We start from the raw sequence: 19,891 nt of genomic DNA, 5'->3' as shown, positions 1-19,891 counted from the left end.
TCTCCTGCCTTCTCCCCGTAACCCTTGATCCCCTTATTGATCAAGAGCCTATCTATCTCTGTCTTAAAGACACTCAATGACCTGGCCTCCTCACTGATGTCTCGCTCTTTATTTCCGGCTCTCTTCACTGAAGTTTCTTATTTTATACACTGCTCTCCTCACTGAAGTCTCGCTCTTTATACTAATAATTCTCTGAGCTCCAACAGTACAGCACTCCACCAGTGCTGTATTAAACTTTGAAAGAAGTGCACGTGTCTCGCGTGGAACTGGAACCTACGATTTTCGGATTGAGACACGATTATTATCAATTGAGCTCCGACTGACACTTCAAGTTGACTGCAGCCAGTTGACAGGGTCAGAGCTGGAGCGCAATGGTTGGCAGAATTCAAACACAGCCCGAGGATTCTCAAGCTCAGGGGTGTTAAGTCCTGAAGAAGTTTGTTGTAAAAATTGTTGAAGTAGTTACAACAGTCTTGATTGAATCAGAGATCAAATCTCATATAAGGTACTAAGATGCAAATAAACAAGAAAGAAATATGTTTTCAATCATAATCTAACCAGTAAAACTGATTTTCGGAATTAATGGGAAAGTCACAATGATTAAACTCAGTGGCGGGAAAGGTTCATGACAGCTTCCAATGCTTGAGGATACATTGGTATTATCAGAACACCTTGACATTCGGAGAGAAATGGTGCAGTCAGATTGCTGTTATCCGAACTCTCAGTCACTCTAACAATGATTCAGTGGAGATAGACCAACGATGAAGAAAATTGAAGACCCAATTTGTCAATCCGACAGCTCCTTCTCAACTTCATTAAGGAGTGCACCTCAACCTTAGTAACTCTGGTTTCGCAATCCACCCTTCATGATTACCTTTAATATCTCATATATTACAGTGGCTCAGTGGTTAGCACTGCTGCCTCACAGCTCCAGGGATCCGGGTTCGATTCCCGGTTTGGGTCACTGCCTGTGCGGAGTCTGCACCTTCTCCCCGTGTCTGCGTGGGTTTCCTCCGGGTGTTCCGGTTTCCTCCCACAGTCCGAAAGACGCACAGGTTAGGGTCATACTAAATTGCCCCTTATTGTCCTGGGATGTGTAGGTTAGAGGGATTAGTGAGGTAAATGTGTGGGGCTGTGGGGATAGAACCTGGGGAGGGATTGTTGTCGGTGCAGACTCGATGGACCGAATGGCCTCCTTCTGCACTGTAGGGTTTCTATGATATGTCTCACTGTGTCTGGCTGTTATTGGAATCCGCTGCTATGAACAGGAGGAGCTGATTAATATGATCAGTGGAACTGGCTTGGGACATGAGGCTCAATTTGTATGTGTGGAGTCACAAACAACTCGTCTTTAACGCAGTAAGGCTTTGGTGGAGGAAGCCAACAAGCCAGTGCACGAAGCAAGGCTGAATCATTTGCATCCAGAAGTACAAGCTGACAATCCATCTCAGCCTCCTCCGGAGGTCCCCAGCATGACAGATGCCAGTCTTCAGCCAATCTGGTACACTCCATGAGATCAGGCACAATGTAAGGTATTGGATGCAGCAAAGGCTGTGGACCTTGACAACAAGCAAACTACAGAATTGAAGACCTGTGCTCTGGAACTAGCTGCACTGCTAGCCAAGTTGTTCCAGTACAGCTACATTTACTCTGTAAAGTAGAACATTGCCCACATTTGCCCTGCTCAGGAAATGTAAGACCAATCCAATCTGGCCAATTACCATCTCATTAATCTATCCTCAATCATCAGCAAAGAGAACGATTGCCTCAAAGGCAATTAGGGATAGGCAATAAATGCTGGCCCAGCCAGTGACGTCCACAGCCCATGTGAAAATGTTAATAATCACACAAGTTTAGAAATCTCAGTCACACAGGGAAAACTATGTGAAAACCAGAGGTCTTGAATAAAGCAGACCCAGATAAGAGTCAAGGATCATTTAATTGTACAATATGCAGCTACAGCTCATGTTTGCCCATTAGAACAAGGAAGAATTGAAAGGGAGGTTGATATATCATTGGTCAAAGACATAGCTATCATTTCTTGATGACATAACATGTACAAGTTATAATTGGACACTATACCCTTATGTATGCATGATGTAACCTTAATCAATAACTGTGAGTGGATAGAGATAACTCCGATACTTTTATTGGTATATGCTAATTATTTATAATTGAATTTCAAACTATAATTGCTTGTGTATTTCTGAATTCTGCACTCTGACTGGTCTGAATGGCTGTGTCGGAGCCCTGGAGTGCTACAGTTGTCAATAAATTACCCGAAGGAGCGGCACGATAGCACAGTGGTTAGCACTGCTGATTCACAGTTCCAGGGACCTGGGTTCGATTCCCGGCTTGGGTCACTCTCTGTGTGGAGTTTGCACATTCTCCTCGTGTCTGCGTGGGTTTCCTCCGGGTGCTCCGGTTTCCTCCCACAGTCCAAAGATGTGCGGGTTAGGTTGATTGGCGATGCTAAAATTGCCCCTTAGTGTCCTGAGATGTGTAGGTTAGAAGGGATTAGTGGGTAAAAATATATGGGGGTAGGGCCTGGGTGGGATTGTGGTCGGTGCAGACTTGATGGGCCGAATGGCCTCCTTCTGTACTGTAGGGTTTCTATGATTTCTATGATTTCTATGAAATCATCTTAAACCACTCTGAGACTTTGTCTGGCTACATGAGGGGAATGATAGTTTTAAATACAGCAAAAAAACATTGTGGCAGCCCCGTAACACCATGGAAAAAAACAAAGATGGACTGTAATGAGTGATAATTATTCAGCAATAACCTGCTCACCAGTGCTCAGTTTGGGCTCTGCTGGGACCAATGAAATTATTACAGCCTTGGTCCAAACAAGGACAAAAGAGCTAAGCTCCAGTGCTGAGGTGACAGTGAGTGCCCTTGAAATAAAGGCAGCATTTGTCCAAGTGTGGCATCAAGGAACCCTGAGCAAAACTAAAGTCAACAGGCATCGGGGGAAACTCTTCATTGGATGGAGCCATGGTGGCACAGTGGTTAGCATTGCTGCCTCAGAGCGCCAGGGACCCAAGTTCGATTCTGGCCTCGGGTGACAGTCTGTGTGGAGTTTGCACTTTCCCCCTGTGTCTGAGTGGGTTTCCTCCGGGTGCTCCAGTTTCCTCCCACAATCCAAAGATGTGCGGGTTAGGTGGATTGGCCATGCTAAATTGACCCTACCGCCAGGGGATTGGCAGGGTAAATATGTTGGGTTACCATAGAAACCCTACAGTGCAGAAAGAGGCCATTTGGCCCATCGAGTCTGCACCAACCACAATCCACCCAGGCCCTGCCCTCTTATATCCCTACATATTTACCCGCTAATCCCTCTAACCTACGCATCTCAGGACACTAAGGGGCAATTTTATCATGGCCAATCAACCTAACCAGCATGGGAATAGGACCTGGATGGGATTGTGGTCTGTACAGACTCGATGGGCTGAATGGCCTCCTTCTGTACTGTAGGGATTCTATGATTCTATGAGGCACAAATAGTTGTGGATATTGGACGTCAATCATTTCAGCCCCAGGACATTGCTGCAGGTGTTCTTCAAGACAGTGTCTTAGGCTCAACCATCTTTAGCTGCTTCATCAATGACCTTCCCTCCAGTGGCATGGTGGCACAGTGGTTAGCACTGCTGCCTCACAGTGCCAGGGACCCAAGTTTGATTCCCAGCTTGGGTCACTGTCTGTGCGGAATCTGCACGTTCTCCCCGTGTCTGCTTAGGTTTCCTCCGGGTGCTCCGGTTTCCTCCCACAGTCCGAAAGATGCGCTGGTTAGGTGCACCGGCCATGCTAAATTCTCCCTCAGTGTACCTGAACAGGCACCGGAGTGTGGCAACTAGGGGATTTTCACAGTAACTTCATTGTGGTGTTAATGTAAGCCTACTTGTGACACTAATAGACAAACTTTAAACTTAAAGGGAGAAGGGCATGTGCTCCTAATAGTTTGGAGAAGGTGGTCACGAGGTGGGTGGCAGGGTTTGGTGTGGGGGGGATGATGGTTATAGGGGGGTTAAGGGCAGGCATCTTTGGCTACTGGATTTGTGAGGTAAGGAAATTCTGGGAATGTTGCGGTGGAAGTGGTGGAAATGCTGGAATGGTGGTGGGAGCATTGGGAATCGAGGTTTCTGGATGCAGGAATACTGAGTGATCCCTGGGGTGAGAAATGCAGAATGACTAGTGGGACACAGATGGTGATGAGATGCAGCTTCAAGCTGAGGAGTACGGTCCTTTTTTTCACACTGTGCTGAAGATTGCATAGGGCCCGCCCACCACAACTTTGCTTCCATCCTGATAGTGGATGGTAATGAACAAAGCATCAAGAAGGCAGCTGTAGATGCTGTTATAGGCGCATCCACGTTTTTGTTAAAAATATGAGCAGCAGAAGAAATGGTCAATGCTAGTTCTGGGAAAAAACCACTCTAAACCTTTTGAAATATGTACATTCAGACAGGTTTGGATTTTCCAGTTCTTAATTAATGTCTGTTCTCTTGCATATATTTAAATATTAATCCAAAAATAAGCATTGGAAAGTAGATATTTTGTTCCCTTTAATTTATAAAACCCTGTCTCTCTTGCTCTCGCTCTCTCTCTCTCTCTCTTTCTCCCTCTCTCTCGTTCAAGGTTGAAAGATTTGCTGTGACTACTTCAGCACAAAGCAGAGGAGGAGGTGGGTGCGTGGGTGGAACTGCGGAACAAGAGGAGGAGGTGTAGGAGAGCAAAGGCAAATGTTACTAATATAGCTTTACTTTGAGGTAAAGAAAGCTGGCAATCTCTAACGCCTTATTCCTTGGGTTCCATTTTCATTCCGCACATCATAATTTAATTACCTGTGTAATGCATGCATCGTGATCGCCTATCATCTGACTCATTTGCACTCGTACCAACTTGAGCAAAGCTCAAAGCTTTAACTACTTGCGTACCCAGCACTTCAGAGCTATGCAGCGAAATACAGTGTATAGAGCAAAGGCCACTGCATATTCAAAGGTTAAAGTGGGTCTTTCACAATACTTGTGTGTGGTGCACTGAGTGAAAGGTATGGGGCAAAATTCTAGAGACGCGCTGTGCATGCTGTTGAACACTCCAGCCCTGGCAACAATATGTTCTCACCTCACTCTGTCACCCAACATGTCTGTGCCAATCCGCCAGGTGACTGCATCTGTTACGAAACCTGAAATGGATCTATTGCAAAACTTGAAATGGATCCGTAAGTCAACATGGAATAGATTGAAACAATGCTGCATGAACTCAGCAGACCTGGCAGCGTCAGGGAAGAACAAGCTACAATAACTCCAGGAGCCAGCTGTAGAGGAACAGTGCTTTTATTGCACAAAGTAAAGTAAACCAAAAGCAACCACCAGCCTATGGTGAACATAAAGGTCCCAGCTGGGACAAAAGGAATAATGGACCCACTCAGGGTCCTACTTTATACAGGGCTCGGTATACGAGCTCCACCTGGTTGGTTAATTACCAATCCCCAGGGAGCTCGTTTCCAATGTGTCCTACAGGGAAGTCAATCAGTTCTTCTCCATAAAGGTCTTGGGGGTTATCACAGAAACATTAGGCGGAATTCTCCAGTCCTGAATGTGGCATGACCTGTAGCGAGCGAGAACGGATATTTTGGCGTTCCAGCCATTCACTCTCAGTGGCTCTGGAGAATCTCAGCCATGAACGGGGATGGAAGATTCCGGTCATTAATTCTGTTTCTCTCCACAGGTGCTGCCAGACCTGCTGAGTTTATCCAGCATTTTCTGTTTTTTTCCTCCCAATTTCCAGCATCCGCGAAATTTTGCTCTAATTTATGGAATAGATTGAGTCTAACCTTTGAGACACAAAGAAAATTGAAGCCACTGCAGACGGGGAGGCAGTGGTGTAGTGGTATAGCCAGTGGACTCATAATCCAGAGACTACTTGGGGTAATGCTTTGGGGACCTTGGTTCGAATCCCACCATTGCAAATTATGAAATTTGATTTCAATAAAAATCTGGAATTAAATTTCTACTGATGACCATGAAACCATTGTTGATTGTTGTAAAAATCCATCTGGTTCTCTAATATCCTTTAGGGAAGGAAATCTGCTGTCCTTACCTGGTCTGGCCTACATGTGACTCCAGAGCCACAGCAAGGTGGTTGACTCTTAAATGCCCTCTGAAATGGCCTAACAAGCCATAGTGTACTTGTTCCAGTTTCCAAACCCACCTGAGAACCAACCTCCTGGCTATTGATCTACAGGAGACATCACAGCTTCATGAAAATCCTGTGTTTTTCAAAGACCTTCATTCCAACTGAAGTATCAGTTCAACCAAGAAGATATTTGTCCTTCATCGCTATAAACACTGATTATACATTCCACTTTTATAACTCCGTCTTTAACTTCATCTGCATCTAATCATTGTGTGTGTGATCGTGTGGGTGAGTTGAGTGATTGAGATATTGTGTTCAGACATCTGGGTTAATAAATAATGTTCGTTATTTTTAAACATCACCAGAAAGAATGCTGCTGAAATTAAGATAAATTAAGAAAAATCACTGTGAGGCTAAGAAAATCCACATACCTTGCACACAAATATCCTGATTACAGCCTGCAGGGGACCACATAAATCATGTTCATAACCTTTTTTTAATTTAAAAGCCAGGAGATTTAAATGTGTTGACAACTTTACAGTTCCAATGAGTTTATCAACATTTTACGCACATTCATGTCCAATTTTATCAAATCAAAGGACACTTGATTTCTCTCAATGGGCACTTCTTGACCTCTCAAACAATGCATCTGATCTCTCCCAAAAGTCTCCCTGACCTACCCAAATGGGTTCTTAACCTCTTCAAAGGGAACCTTACCACTCTAAAGAACTCCCGCAAACTTTCCTTGAAAAATATTAAGCAGACGAGTCGTGCTTTGGACATCGAACTAATGAAAATTGGATCTACTTGAAGACAGCTGTACCCTTGTGAACCACAGATGCACAAAGTACGACCTACCCCTGCTCCCTGGCAAAAATAGTGGGTGTCGATTTCAGGGTGGGACTTCTGGAACTGGGGCTCTGGCTGGAGACCTTCACCTTCTTTGTGAAAATTCATGTCTTATTCTAACTTCCCAGCTCTCAATCGATAGCTTGATCTGTTATTGCAGTTCAAGTGTTTATCCAAGTATTTTTTTTTCAATATGGTGAGGGTTTCTGCCTCTATTGTCCTTTCAGGTCGTGAGTTCCAGACCCCTACCAGCTCAAAATCGAGTTCAAGGCAAAAAGTTATAAGAGCAGAAGATATAGGAGCAGAATTAGGCCATTTGGCCCATTGAGTCTGCTCCGCCATTCAATGATGGCTGATATTTTTCTCATCCCCATTCTCCTGCCTTCTCCCCGTAACCCTTGATCCCCTTACTGATCAAGAACCTATCTATCTCTATCTTAAAGACACTCAATGACCTGGCCTCCACAGCCCACTCCACAGAGTTCCACAGATTCACGACACTCTAGCTGAGGAAATTCCTCCTCATCTCAGTTTTAAAGAAGCATTCCTTTATTCTGAGGGTATGCCCTTTAGCTCTAGTCTCTCCAACGAGTGGGAACATCCTCTCTACGTCCATTCTATCTAGGCCTCTCAGCATTCTGTAAGTTTCAATTAGATCCCCCCTCATCCTTCTAAACTCCATCGAGTGTAGACCCAGACTCCTCAACCCCTACTCATATGACAAACCCTTAATTCCTGAGATCATTCTTGTGAACCTCCTCTGGACCCCCTCCAAAGCCAACATATTCTTCCTTAGGTATGGGGCCCAAAACTGCTCACAATATTCCAAATGGGGCCTAACCGTAGCCTAATACAGCCTCAGCAGTACATCCCTGCCCTTGTATTCTAGCCCTTTAAAAATGAAAGCTAACATTGAATTTGCCTTCCTGACTGCCAACTGAACTTGCATGTTAACCTTAAGAGAGTTCTGAATCAAGACTCCCTAGTCCTTTTGTGCTTCAGATTTCTGAAGCCTTCCCCCATTTAGAAAATTGTCTACGTCTCTATTCTTCCTCCCAAAGTGCATAACCTCACACTTTTCCACATTGGATTCCATCTGCCACTTCTTTGCCCACTCTCCTAGCCTGTCCTAGTCATTCTGCAGCCCCCGCACTTCCTCAACACTACCTGTCCCTCTACATATCTTTGTATCATCCGCAAATTTAGCAAACTAGCCCTCAGTTCCATCTTCCAGATCATTAATGTACATGCAGTGAAAAGTTGTGGTGCCAACACTGACCCCTGTGGAACACCACTAGTCAATGGTTGCCACCCTGAAAAGGACGCCCTTATCCCCACTCCCGGCCTTCTGTTATCTCTGTGCCCCTCTCCACAGATGCTGCTTGATGGGCAGAATATTTCCAGAATTCTCAGATTTTGATTCTGGAGCAATTATATCCACTTTGTTGGTATTCAATAACTTTATTCAGAAGAATAACTAGTCCCTTTTATTCTTCCGCCCCCTTTTCACACCTACATATAAAAAAACAATATGCACTAGTAATTTAATCAGAGGCAACACCTGTCTCTTTCAACCTTTCCCGAGTGTAAGCCCAAATCATTAGAAGACAACACACAGGAAAGAAATCTCAACATTTTCTCTCCCAGTGTCTGTTGAATTAGTTCCCTAGTTGTTTCCAAGTATAGCTCACAATTAGCTGTGTGATGAAATAATGAGGAAGAATTCACACGGACCCTGTAGAGCTCCCTCCATGTGAACCATATGAATGGCAGTGATGAGCAGTCTACACACCTCCCCCCGACCCTATCCCCCAACCTCACATCCTTTATTATTTGGTGGAGAGGCTGGAATTCCGGGAAGAGTGCAAACCCAGTAAAATGGTTGGTAAGCTTTGCCATCAAGATTTTGAGATGATTGGCGTGAATTTCAAATGCTGTCTGTTGTCATCATAGAATCTACGATAGAATCCCTACAGTGCAGAATGAGGCCATTTAGCCCATCAAGTCTGCACTGACAACAATCCCATCCAAGCCCTATCCCCATCAGTCCCACGTATTTACCCTGCTAATTCCCCCGACACTACGGTCAATTTAACTGGCCAATCAACCTAACCCGCACATCTTTGGAGTGTGGGAGGAAACCGGAGCACCCGGAGAAAACCCACACAGACATGGGGAGGACGTGCAAACTCCGCACAGACAGTCACCCAAGGCCGGAATTGAACCCAGGTCCCTGGTGCGGTGAGGCAATAGTGCTAACCACCGTGCCACTGTGCCGGCGTTTAAGTTTATTTATTAGTGTCACAAGTAGGCTAACATCAACACTTCAATTAAGTTACTGTGAAAATCCCCTAGTCGCCACACTCCGGTGCCTGTTCGGGTACACTGAGGGAGAATTTAGCATGGCCAATGCACCTAACCAGTACGCCTTTCGAACTGTGGGAGGAAACCAGAGCACCCGGAGGAAACCCATGCAGACATGGGGAGAACGTGCAGACTCCGCACAGACAGTGACCCAAGCTGGGAATCGAACCCGGGTCCCTGGCGCTGTGGGGCATGGTGGCACGGCTGTCTCACAGCGTCAGGGACTTGGGTTCAATTCCCAACTTGGGTCACTGTCTGTGCAGAGTCGGCACGTTCTCCCCGTGTCTGCGTGGGTTTCCTCCGGGTGCTCCGGTTTCCTCCTACAGTCCGAAAGTTGTGCTGGTTAGGTGATTTGGCCATGCTAAATTCTCCCTCAGTGTACCCGAACAGGCGCCGGAGTGTGGCAACTAGGGGATTTTCACAGTAACTTCATTGCAGTGTTAATGTAAGCCTACTTGTGACAATAATAAATAAACTTTAAACTTAGACAGAAGTGCTGACCACTGTGCCACCCTGTTCCTTGTGTTTTCATACTTCGCAATACATTGTGATCTTGTACATAAACGTTACTTCTAGACTGATAATTCCTGCCATAAAAATGCAATCTTAATCTACACACTCCCTCCTAAGACCTTTCCATTGAGAAAAAAATGCGCAGTCTAATGGTGTTATCATAAGTGGAATATCAATGACAGTACCTTTGAATGGAGGACAAGTAAACTTGTCAACCTCTGACCTTTTGCCCGACAAAATGAAAAAGAGATTAGTATCAAATCAAACAGGAGTGAGGCTGGCAATCCAGCCTCCTTACTTGAATTTGTCTTGTTCTAAGTATTACATTGTGCAAAGCCAGTGAGGCGGCAAGATAGGATCTCCATTCATGACCCAGAAGATATTGGTATGCAAAGTGAGCTCAGTGAGGCGTGTAACCAAACACTGAGCAAAGGTTATGGTGTTCAGTTGTTCTAAAAAAAAATAACCTGCACTTAAATGAAAAGCACTGAAATAGAAGTACAGAAGTAGATTTGCATGCTAGAATCTAAATATTACCCTCGGTTCGCCATTAGTTTTTATTTTGGACAGACACATAATTAGAACCATCAACTATTTCATCCAGTGCTGTTCACCTACAATAATGTTGTAATCTATTTATATACGTTTACATTCATGTAATGAGTGTGTGCTGAAGATTGCTATTGTCTTCAGTCATTAACGGGCAGCCAAGTCTCATTGCTTACAAGTATAACCATGTTTTATCCATATCTAAAGTTAATCAATATTTGTGTCTCATAGAGTTTAAGCTTAAATTTAAAATATATTTATTAGTGTCGCAAGTAGGTTTATATTAACACTGCAATGCAGTTTCTCTGAAAATCCCCTAGTCGCCACATGCCTGTCAGGTACACTGAGGGAGAATTTAGCGTGGCCAATGCACCTTACCAGCTCGTCTTTCGGACTGTGGGAGGAAACCAGAGCACCCAGAGGAAACCCACGCAGACACAGGGAGAACGTGCAGACTCCCCCACAGACAGTGATCCAAGCCAAGAATCGAACCCAGGTACCTGGCGCTGTGAGGCAGCCGAGCTAACCACTGTGCCACCGTGCCGCCATGGAATCTCTACAGTGCACAAGAGACCATTCTGGCCCATCGAGTCTGCACTGACTCTCTGACAGAGTATCATACTCAGGCCCTCTCCCCTACCTTATCGCCGTAACTCCACATATCTCCCATGATTAATTCATCTAACATACACATCTTGGGACACTAAGGGACAATTTAGCACAGCCAACCAATGGGGAGGCGATGACATAGTGGTATTATCGCTAGGCTATTAATCCAGAAACTCAGTGAATGTCCTAGGGACCCGAGTTCGAATCCCGCCACGGCAGATGGTGGAATTACAATTCAATAAAAATATCGGAATAAGAATCTATCAATGACCATGAAACCATTGTCAATTCTGGGAAAAACCCATTTGGTTCACTAATGCCCTACAGGGAATAAAATCTGCCATCCTTACCTGGTCTGTCCTACATGTGACTCGAGAGCCACAGCAATGTGGTTGACTCACAACTGCCCTCTGAAATGGTCTAGCAAGCCACTCATTTTCAAGGGCAACTAGGGATGGGCAATAAATGCGAGCCAGCCAGTGATACCCATGTCCCTGAATGAATAAAAAAACCCTGCACATCTTTGGAATGTGGGAGGAAACCGAGGCACCTGGAGGAAACCCATGCAGACATGGGGAGAATGTGCAAACTCCGCACAGATAGGTCGGAATTGAACTCGGGTCTGTGGCACTGTGAGGAAGCACTGATAACCACTATGCTATTGTGTTGCCCATAGCCACATCTAGCTGCTTATATATCTATGCAAGGATCTTATAAGCATGCTTTTTGCATCAGTTGATCCATTATATATTCATACAGTCAGTTTGATTATGGAAACCTCCAATATAAAATACTGCAGGGTAATGTAACGTCCTTTAGGGAAGTATAATATCCAGGCCCTCGCCCCTGCCCTATCCCGGTCACCTCACAAACCTCATGGCTAATCTAGCCATGGGAAATTTGGTCTACATGCGTCTCCAGACTAACAGCGATGCAGATGACTCTTAACTGCCATCTCAAGTGGCCTAGCAAGCCATTCAGGTCAAGAATATCTGCACAGAATACCAGGGGAAAAGCCTTGCTCACTCTGATGTGATGAAAATAGAGCTTTTATCTTCCACCAACTAGGGATAATTTCTCTATTACATGTTGTTGGGATAATGTGGCTTTTTGATAGAAAGATTGGTCTTTAAAGCTCCCAGCGTGAGCCATTGTGCAGCAGTAATCTCGCCCGTGTTAAAACCACCATTCTTCAGCACGGGCGGGATGGCAGCACAGTGGTTAACACTGCTGCTTCACAGCGCCAGGGACCTGGGTTCAATTCCGGCCTTGGGTGACTGTCTGCGTGGCGTTTGCACGTTCTCCCCGTGTCTGCGTGGGTTTCCTCCGGGTGCTCCGGCTTCCTCCCACAGTCCAAAGATGTGCGGGTTAGGTGGATTGGCCGTGCTAAATTGCCCCTTCATGTCAGGGGGACCAGCTAGGGTAAATACGTGGGGTTATGGAGATGGGGCCTGGGTAGGATTGTTGTCGGTGCAGACTCAATGGACCGAATGGCCTCCTTCTGCACTGTAGGGATTCTATGTTGTAAATAAGATGGCATGTCATAGAATTTCTGAATAGCCAGTATCCAATCTTGATCGCGGGAAAATCTTTAACCAGAAGAACTAAAAATGAATTCTGAAAATGTTGGAAAATCTCAACGTAAGCTCTGTTCTCTTTCCACAGATACTGTCAGACCTGCTGAGATTTTCCAGCATTTTCTGTTTTTGTTTCAGATTCCAGCTTGCGCAGTATTTTGCTTTTATACAAATAACCTCTTCCTGCTTGCTTCCAGATATTCAATCTGATTCTCAGCTGCAAAACAGGGTCTGAAACTTAGGGTAGGGTTTACGCATCTATCCTGGACTGGTCACAATTCTCAATCCTGTTCCCCCCTCGGCTTTGGGGTTGTGTGTTGGAAGCTCCACTCCAATTCTCTTCCCGCACCTAATGGTGCACCAAGGCAGACTTGTGTCTGTTTTCATCAGCTAGTTATTCCTGGAACAGGTCATGAGTCTGTTGCCAGGACGTTATAGCTTGAGGAGGGCATTGCTCTACATCAAGTGTGGCTGACCAGGAGTCACTCCCGCTCTTTGTGCCAGCCATTAGTCTGTCAGAAGTTTGATAGTCAACTTGGCCGCATTATGAATGCACCTTCCATGGCCATCAGGTGCTGGGGTGGACTTGGGCCCAGAGCTTCTGGCTCACAGGCAGGGATGCTGCCCAATGCATTGCAGGACCCCCCTGCTGGAAGCATGCAGAAACTGACGTGTAATATCTCAATAATGCTCCATTGCTGGTAATTTCACAGAATCCCTACAGCACAGAGGAAGGCCATTCGGCCCATCAAGTCTGCACCGGCTCTCTGACAGTGCATCTTTCCCAGGCCCAAAACAACCCCCATCCTATCCCTGTAACCCCATGCATTTACCCCAATAATCCCCCTAACCGACACATCTTGGGATGCTAATGGACAATTTAGCACGGCCAATCCACCTAACCTGCATATCTTTGGAGAATAGAACATAGAACATAGAACATTACAGCGCAGAACAGGCCCTTCGGCCCACGATGTTGCACCGACCAGTTAAAAAAAAAACTGTGACCCTCCAACCTAAACCAATTTCTTTTCGTCCATGAACCTATCTACGGATCTCTTAAACGCCCCCAAACTAGGCGCATTTACTACTGATGCTGGCAGGGCATTCCAATCCCTCACCACCCTCTGGGTAAAGAACCTACCCCTGACATCGGTTCTATAACTACCCCCCCTCAATTTAAAGCCATGCCCCCTCGTGCTGGATTTCTCCATCAGAGGAAAAAGGCTATCACTATCCACCCTATCTAAACCTCTAATCATCTTATATGTTTCAATAAGATCCCCTCTTAGCCGCCGCCTTTCCAGCGAAAACAATCCCAAATCCCTCAGCCTCTCCTCATAGGATCTCCCCCTGTGGGAGGGAACTGGAGCACGCGGAAGAAACCCATGCGGAGATGGGGAGAATGTGCAAACTCCACACAGACAGTCACCCAATGCCGGAATTGAACCCAAATCCCCGGTGCTGTGAGGCAGCAGTGCCAACCACTGTGTCACCGTGCCGCCCATTGTGCCATTGTGACGGCCATAGTGAAGTTGTTCTGCCCCAGCATCTGACTCAGTGGGTGATAAAACCACCCAAAAATATCATGGAGAGAAGAGTGAAGAAGGATACTACAGAATTGTGTCAGCGGCTTTGCCTGAACAGTTTTTTCCAACTTTCTTTGGCAAGGCAAGAAAAACCCAAATGTTAATATTTTAACAGTCATGTCAGTTCAGCTAAATTAATTTGTCAGAAAGTTAGGCATTTATATGATACCATTGACCATAATAATTCCCAGCTACTGTTAAGTTTCCAGTACCACTGAAGGCTATAGAGGAGATTGGATTTAAACAGTATAGACCAGCTTCGAACACAAGGATTAAATCCATCACTTGCCATTAATTGACCCAAAAAAATGCAATTAGTGGTGACTGTCCCTTTAAGTACAAGATGTGGAGATGCCGGCGTTGGACTGGGGTAAACACAGTAAGAAGTCTGACAACACCAGGTTAAAGTCCAACAGGTTTATTTGGCAGCAAAAGCCACTAGCTTTCGGAACAGGCTGTCCCTTCGTCAGGTGGGTGGGAGTTCTGATCACAACATTGTGATCAGAACTCCCACCCACCTGACGAAGGGACAGCCTGTTCCGAAAGCTAGTGGCTTTTGCCACCAAATAAACCTGTTGGACTTTAACCTGGTGTTGTTAGATTTCTTGCTGTCTTTAAGTACAACACAGCAGAGTAAGGGTCACCTGGCTTGGGTGACCAATTGGGACTGAGAGTGGGGAATCACCCCAGGGGAGGAGTTCTCCAAGGCAGGGGTATTTTAGAGCTAGCTGCTGCTCGAGAAGGTCACTAAATAAATCCCCTTTTTTGTTTTATTTTTAACTTTGAAGTTTATTTAATAGTGTCACAAGTAGGCTTACATTAACACTGCAATGAAGTTACTGAGGAAAATCCCCGAGTCGCCACACTCCAGCGCCTGTTCGGGTACACTGAGGGAGAATTTAGCGTGGCCAATGCATTAACCAGCACCGTCTTTCTGACTGTGGGAGGAAACTGGAGCACCCAGAGAAAAACACTCGCAGACACGAGGAGAACATGCAAACTCCACACAGACAATGACCCAGCTGGGAATCGAACCCAGGTCCCTGGTGCTGTGAGGTTGTTCACTAATGAAGTCTCTGAAAGTGCATTATCACATAATTTTAACTAAGTTGTGGGGCTGTAAACCCAAGGGATTGAGAGGGATGTTGGTTTTAAACTCTGAATACTGCTCCCCACTCATCTCAATGAAGACGACACTCGATTGGGCTGCTGGAGCAGTGTTGCACTCAACTTCATCAATTTCCCAATTCCCATTCAGCTAAGATTGGCTCAAATGAATGGTCCCACTGTAGCAGTGTAACCATCAGTGCTGTGGGAAACAAAGACGCCTACATTTATCATATCACAATGCGGTTAACACCCTTTACATCAGGGACAACAAAAAATGCTGGAAAATCTCAGCAAGTCTGACGGCATCTGTGGGCATGATGTGGGGATGCTGGCGTCAGACCGGGGTGGGCACAGTAAGAAGTCTCACAACACCAGGTCAAAGTCCAACAGGTTTATTTGGAATCACGAGCTTTTGAAGCACTGCTCCTTCATCAGCTGCGTGGGGTCACCCAGACTCGCAACGTTGGCTCTTTTCTCTCTCCACAGATGCTGTCTGATCTGCTGAGATTTTCCAGCATTTTCTGTTTTTGTTTCAGAATCCAGCATCCGCAGAATTTTGCCTTTGAGCGAGGTTTTCCAGCCGCACTCGCCCCAAGGCCAGAAAGCCCTGTCTGGGGTCAATGGACATTTGCCATGGTTCGTGTCCAGCCCGTGGTGGAACGGGATGGAAAAATTCCACCTTTTATCTCTGCATCAGGGAAGTTGCCTACTTCACAACAAAGCAGTTGAGGGTACATTCGTTTCAGCAAGCAGTTGATTGCCTTCTAGTCTTCTCACGCAAGGGATCCAAGAGTCTTCTGCTGACTGTTTGCAAATCAAAGTTTTCCTTCGGTTGAGTTATGTGATTTCCATCACAGCTTATTAATATTCAATGCTGCTGAACACTGGTCTCTGAGTGCCTATTATCATGAAGATTAAATCTGTTGGACCCTCTATCAGGTAGATTAACAGCATCTGTCAAAGCAGGTAGTAAGTCTGGAGATTTGCTGCATGGAGCACTCTGATGATTTTTTGCCGAGTAAATGAATTGTTTAATTGCCAATATAGACTTTTCCTTTGCCTGCCTTAAGTAAGGAATGGTCTGTGCGAGTAAGATCCCGTCCAAGCAGAACAGTTGTTTGGCATATCACGCTATTCAGACTTCACATTAAATCAGCCGCCTACATATCAGTAATCAAATGGAAATCATAACCCCCAAAATCCGCAGCTGTTCTCTTTCCGCTTAACCAGAAAACCTATACATGCTTTGAGTTGACTGTTTCCATGCTGATGGGCCTGGGAACGTGACCAGACCAAGCCTATTTATCAAGTGTAAAAAGAAACATCCAAAATGGTGGACAACGTGCCCAACTTGCGCCATATGTACACCAGCCAACATATTGGATCAGGCAATCCGTGGGCAACCAAGGCACACGACAGAGCAATGCAGGTTTTTAAAATTCATTTGTGGGACATGGGCGTCGCTGGCTGGCCAGCATTTATTGCCCATCCCCAGTTGCCCTTGAGAAGGTGATGGTGAGCTGCCTTCTTGAATCCCTGTAGTCCATATGCTGTGGGTTGACACGCAATGCTGTTAGGGAGGGAATTCCAGGATTTTGATCCAGCGACTGCGAAGGAATGCTGATATATTTCCAAGTCAGGATGGTGAGTGGCTTGGAGGGGAACTTGCAGGTGGTGGTGTTCCAATGAATCTGCTGCCCTTGTCCCTTTAGATGGAAGTGGCCATGGGTTTGGAAGGTGCTGTCTCTGGATCTTTGGTGAATTGCTGCAGTGCATCTTGTAGATAGTACACACTGCTGCTACTGAACGTCGGTGGTGGGGGGAGTGGATGTTTGTAGATGTGATGTCAATCAAGCGGGCTGCTTGTCCAGGATGGTGTGAAGCTTCTTGAGTGTTGTTTGAGCTGCACCCATCCAGGCAAGTGGGGAGTATTCCATCACACTCCTGACTTGTGCCAAAATATAACGTAAGGGTCTTATGTTGGTCATTGGACCCTTTTGTGAAAGATCTATTACAATGCTTGACTTATCGAGGGGAATCTTGCATTCTCATTGGTGGCGAGCCTAAAGGCGTAGCAGTCCCCCACCTCTCTGCCTGCACCCAAATTAAGTTCTGGGCAGGAAGGACAGTGGTCAACCTTTCTGCCCCACTGCCTATTGAGGTCCTGAAGTGGCCAACTAATGACCACACCCATCATTTGTATTGAGCTAGCTACAGAGGGGCCTGTGAACATGAGGAGTACAAGTGGAAGCTAAAACTGTGAGACCAGCTTGTCGCCTCTTGTGGAGAGTGGACATTTTATCATGGCCAATCCACGTAACCTGCACGTCTTTGGACTGTGGGAGGAAACCGGAGCACCCGGAGGAAACCCATGCAGGCACGCGGAGAACGTGCAAACTCCGCACAGACAGTGACCCAAGGCCAGAATTGAACCCGGGTCCCTGGTGCTGTGAGGCACTTCCCAGATCAAAGGCACTTAGTGCCTGATAGAGGCACTAAAAGTCAGGAAGGGTGGGGAGGGGGGTTGCCAGCTGAGAACGATTCCCTCCCCTTGCACCCTGCACCCTTCTCCACCTCTCCCCAGCCCCCTCCCAGACCCTCTTTATTGCAGTGTTAATGTCAGCCTTACTTGTGACTAATAAATAAACTTTACTTTCTGCGTTCTGCAGACGCTCGGTTGCTGGTCCGGTTGGCAAAGGCTTTCATTCCCTCATGGATAATAACAGGAAGTGACTAAGTTGGGATAAATTAACAGGGGCATCATGGATAAAATAAGTTAGCCTGAGTTTGCACACAAAGCTTCGTATACTCAGCACAGATTTCTGCTGACCTGGTAGAGTCATCCTTGAGTAGGCAATCTGAGTGAGATAAGGTAAGAAAGCAGAGACCAATTTATAGATAACCATAATCGCAAAAATAACAATGAACAACAGCAGACTAGATCAGATTATAACATGAGACTTGAATAGAAGAAACAACATACCCAACAGAAGGAAAGCCATTATAGATAAGTGAAATGGTTAACCAAGATTTTGATGGTGATGTTCAGACAATTGAAGTGCTGTTCTGGTCCAGCTGTGGCCTAATAAATGAGGCCTGATGTCTGTACTACACAACTGGACCAAACAGGTTCTTACCAGTTTTCAGACGAAGAGATTTATGGTTAAATCATATTCTGCAAGCAAAGTAAATGTGCTATAGATGAGATATAAAGGATGGTGTAAGCTCGTGACCTGCGGACTCAACTGGAATAGAAAGTGCTGGAGTTAGGCTTTCCGTCAGTAAAGTGTGTAAGTGGTGCTGGGGTTGCATATTAGATATGTGTTTGCTACGATTGATGTGTCAAAGTAAGATTAAAAGACAGGCAGTGCGCTAATCGTTTGAAGTATTAAATTTGCTGAAACTAGACTCTTTGACCTATTAAAAAGATAAGTTAAAGTTTATTATCAGTGTCACAAGTAGGCTTACATTAACACTGCAATGAAGTTACTGTGAAAATCCCCTAAAGCCACACTCCGGCGCCTGTTCGGGAACACTGAGAGAGAATTTAACATGGCCAATGCACCTAACCTCACATCTTTCGGTCTGCGGGAGGAAACCGGAGCACCCAGAGGAAACCCAAGCAGACACAGGGAGAATGTGCAGACTCCGCACAGACAGTGACCCAAGCCGGGAATCGAACCCAGGTCCCTGGCGCTGTGAGGTAGCAGTGCTAACCACTATGCCAACGTGCCGCAGCACCCCCTGAATGCATAAAAAAAGAGGTCCTAAGCCGTGAGAACCGTCGGCCGGAGCCGAAAGCATTCTGCAGGAGTGGTGAGAGAGGTAGTTGTGGCCTCTCCTCTCTCTGGCCCTGTCAGTGGGGTATGAAACCCTCAATTTGGAATGGGTTGCCTAGGCTGCCAGCACAAGGCCACCTCAATTGAGCTCAGAGTCTCAGCCGGCGGAGCTTCCCTTGCGACTGTCTGGCCTTTTCTTTAAGCTGCTTGCTTAACTACACAAGTGGAGCCTTTGCCTTTCTAAGGTAAATAGGAGTTCTAGATCACACCAAATACCTCTTTGAATATTTCCCATTATCTTACAGTAATGTTACCCATTCATTTTCCTGTACAGATTACTTATTTCCCAACCCTTCAACGTTTCCTTTCATCAATCTAAAACCTTGATTTGAGGTGTACCACTTTACCTCAGAAACATGTTATCAAATTCAATCACAGCACAATCCCGTTACAGACAGGAGAGAGACAGTCAAACTATACAGATTTCCTCTTACCACTTGTCGATTGGCAGAAGATGTGTTGAATTAGTATTTTTGAAGAATAGGCAGTTTTCCCAATTTTCTTTAGTGAGCTAATTTTTCTAATAATTCACAGCAAACTCAAGTTAGGATTAACTCAGAAGGTTAAGTTTTTATAGTTCCATGAGTGATAAGATTGGTCTTATTAACAATTTCGTCAATAGGGCCTGAACCATTTGCTCACCAAGCAAGCTCAACGTTGAAATAGAGCACATCAAAGCCATCCTGTGAGATAATGCCTACCTTGATCATATCATAGAAAACATTCTTTCTGGTTGTACCACAGCTTGGCATGG

This window comes from Mustelus asterias, chromosome 10 (genome assembly GCF_964213995.1).
Source record: "Mustelus asterias chromosome 10, sMusAst1.hap1.1, whole genome shotgun sequence".
Lineage (NCBI taxonomy): Eukaryota > Metazoa > Chordata > Chondrichthyes > Carcharhiniformes > Triakidae > Mustelus > Mustelus asterias.
This window is presented reverse-complemented; position numbering follows the sequence as displayed.